Source organism: Lethenteron reissneri, chromosome 46 (assembly GCF_015708825.2).
Source record: "Lethenteron reissneri isolate LAM-NWPU_2019-01 chromosome 46, ASM1570882v1, whole genome shotgun sequence".
In the NCBI taxonomy this organism is placed as follows: Eukaryota; Metazoa; Chordata; class Hyperoartia; order Petromyzontiformes; family Petromyzontidae; genus Lethenteron; species Lethenteron reissneri.
Genome location: NC_083824.1, coordinates 3,287,984 through 3,291,558, shown reverse-complemented (window position 1 = coordinate 3,291,558; position 3,575 = coordinate 3,287,984).

Genomic DNA, 3,575 nt, shown 5'->3' with positions numbered 1-3,575 from the left:
TCTATTTGTCTTGTTTCATACAAATTTGGGGGGGGGGGGGGGGTGGGGAGGTGTGAGACCTGAAGGAGTTCAGATTCTGGGGTCTGGAGAGATCTGACGTCCTGGGGGGTCTGCGGTGGGTCCACAGGAGGGTTCCGGGTGGTGAAAATGGCTGAAGAATTACACTGCCAACACGACACGCGTTACAGTAACACCTTACTGATAACATTTTTCTCGAAATATCTCCAGAACCCTACATTCTACAGACTCGAGTCATGTACCATTCTACTCGTATTGTATAGGGAATATTTATGTACTGTACCATGTTGCCTTCTGAGGCATCTGACTTGCAAACCTTGAAAGTCTCAATTCCATTGCAGGGAGTCTCAAAACCATACACGGGAGTCCTAATTCCAAATCAGGAGTGAATTCCACATCCTGGAGTCCGAATTCCTATGCCATGGAATTAGGACTGGGCCGTCACGAACATGCCTTTGTTGCCAGACCGGAATATGCTGCAGGGTCCCACAGTGATTCGTCCGCTATATGAGTTGGTCCTGTGGGCGGCACAGGAGCATATGTGGTGCCACGACCGCGGAGCAACTCTGCAAGCGCCGCGATTCCCTGCCGGCCCCCGCACTAAACACACCCACATGCAGCGCACCCATGTAGTGTCCTGGCGGGGGATTGCCTGGCACGTCGGGTCTTGATCCGAAGGGCCCCTAGAGGAGAGTCCCACGGTTTCCCGATGCCAGGAGATTGGCCGACCCTCGCAGGACAGGTTACATTGCGATGTCCCTAAAATTGGTTTAAAATTGTATGGGCGCAGAAAGAAAAGATTCCCTAGGCCAACCGGAATGAGTTACAACATTGGGGGGAGGACGGAGGGCAGAATATTAAGCAAGTAAAAGCGCAAGAGCCCTTCCAGACAATGGGCAACGAGGGACAATGGGTGGCCGCCGCCGCAGCACTCGAGGAAGGACGCGGTTACAAGAGGGCGGTAACCACAGGCGCACGATTGGTCGCGCGGGACAAATGCCATCCCGGCCCTTTGAAGTGAGGAGGAATAAAAAATGGGGGCCCTGGACGATTTTCGGTCTCTTGGCTTCAACCTCCGGGCGGTCAAGACCCTCTCCCTGCCGTCCTGCCTCTTCGAGACCCTCGCAGCATCCGTGTGATGCCAGCATGTGCTGCTGCGAGAATGTGATAGGTCAAGTCTTCCCTCGTCCTCGCTCCGACTCTCAGCGTCCGTCGGACGCTGCGAGTCCAGCTTCGAGGTAGGTGGTAGGACGTTTGACGTTTGTGTGACTGGGTTCATAGGCAGAGTTCGGCTAGGCTCTCCTCGCAATATATTCCACCTCCAGGTAGAGTGTATTTGCGCCGTTAATAAACTTTAGTTCAGAGTATCGGTGCAGCATGTTTTCTGTGTGTGTGGGTAGAACCTCGGCGTGGTGTCTGCGATTTGTGTGGTGCGACTGTGCGGGGAGATGGTGTGCACGAGAGAGAGCGAGCTTGGGGCTGCAGCGTTGGCGCGGTGTTAGTAACTTGAGCGTGTGTGTGAGGCGCGCGTGTTTTAAAACGCGCGCCTGCAGTGTGCCGCGTGAGTAATTAGGGCGGCGGGGTGCGATAAACCCGCTCGCCGGCATTTACACAGCGTGTTTACACAGCGGCAATAGCATTAACGGCGAGGCGTGTGCGTGTATTCATACAGCCCTTTAGCATTAGCCTTTGTGTGCTAGCAGATTAGGGCTTAACCACCCGGAGGGGCACGCGCATATTAATACCGCCGCCGTCCCGTTTTATTTAGCGCTAACCTTTGCGCAAAACACGCGCCTGCAGGGGCGCGTGCGTGCACGCCTCCGCTTGTGTGGTGGTGGTGTACGTGGGCGTGTGCGGGATAACCCAAGGCGGTGGTGAGCCAGCCAATCAGCCATGTCCCTCCGAGAGGGCGCTGGCGCGGGGGGGGATCACTCGATCGGCGGGGGCCCGGCGAGAGGCGACCGACGAGGAGCAGGGGGGAGTGGAGGGGGTGGACGTCGCGCCTCGTCCGCTCACAGGGAGCGGGGAGGCGGGCGTCAGCCCCCACACATGTACGGGTAACTCAATTTCTCCGGACGGCTGCTGTGGCTCGTCTGACACCCTAGACCACGGCGGAACAGGACATGGAGATGAGGTGCTTGTGTGATGATGATGGTGGTAGGGTTTGAGACGCAACGGGCTGAACAAACCAATGGCGACGTATTCTTAGGTTTTTTTCGGTAAAGTCACGTAGGTAAAAAATTCATAAAAGTAAAATAAAATAAAAATCACGACGTTTCGGAGGCAACACAAGCTTCCGTCTTCAGGTGGAACCGTCACAGCACGATAGCTGTATCAAGTGATTTTTATTTTATTTTTATTTGACTTTTATTAATTTTAATTTTTTACCTACGTGACGTTACCGAAAAAAACCTAAGCACATGAATCCTTGCAGTCACGAAAGCTTCAAATCTAGAATCAATGGCGACGTCCCAACTGCACATGTTTGCCATCGCCGCTGTGCGTGCTTCGAACAGTCGGTCGAGCGTTACCTGCAAGGACGCAGGTCAGTCGGGCACACCTGTGAGGGACTTACCCAGCTGGCTTTCTATGGGCGGATTTGGCTCTCAGCCATACATAATAAACAAGTAAACCCGTAAAAACAAAGTTTTTCACTATAAATCCTTTATATGCGTGGCGGCTAGAGTCCTCTCGTCCTCTGGCTTGAGATGGCTGCCACCTATGGGTCAGATGATTGTCTGCCACCATTAAGCAATTGGTAATTAAATATTTAATTTGTTTTCCCTAAACAGTGTAAAAATTGGCATTTTCTTTTTTTCACAAAAGTTAATTGTCACACACAACGAGTCTGTGTGGAAAATGTCAGCTCGATTAGATCACGGGAAGTGGGTTAAAAAACGAGCGAAAGATTTGCACGGTCCTAAGCAAGCAAGCGAACTTAATATAAAGGATTTAAAAATATATTCGCCTGTGGAGGACGCGGGGATCGATCCCGCGACCTTTGGCATGGGAAGCGAGGGCGCTACTAACTGCGCTACTCCGCCACGGCCTGTGAAGGGGTTACGCTCTGGGCTCTTATACTGTGACGTTCAGCCAAAGCCAAGAATGAGTTCTATTTCAATATATGTAAAATAATTTTTTTTGCCTAAAAAGTGTAACATTTTGGGAATTTTTTTTCACGAACAATAATTGTCTGGCACAACGAGTCTGTGTGGAAAATGTCAGCTCGATTGGATCACGGGAAGTGGGTTAAAAAACGACCGAAAGATTTGCACGGTCCTAAGCAAGCAAGCACGCAAGCACGCAAGCATGCGAACTTAATATAAAGGATTTAAAAAGGGGGAAATCCCGTGGAAGCATGTGGGGCCAGCCTATATGTTGCCAAAACCCCCGGGGTATGGAGATTTCAGTAGGTCCGCACCTCATCTCCAGCGTGGCAATGCATGGATGTTATCGTTCTGTTTGGTTCTTTCAGTAAAGTCACGTAGGTAGAAAAATCGCAACACAAGCAATCGTCATCAGGTGGGACAACCACAGCAACAAAAAAACTGCTGCAG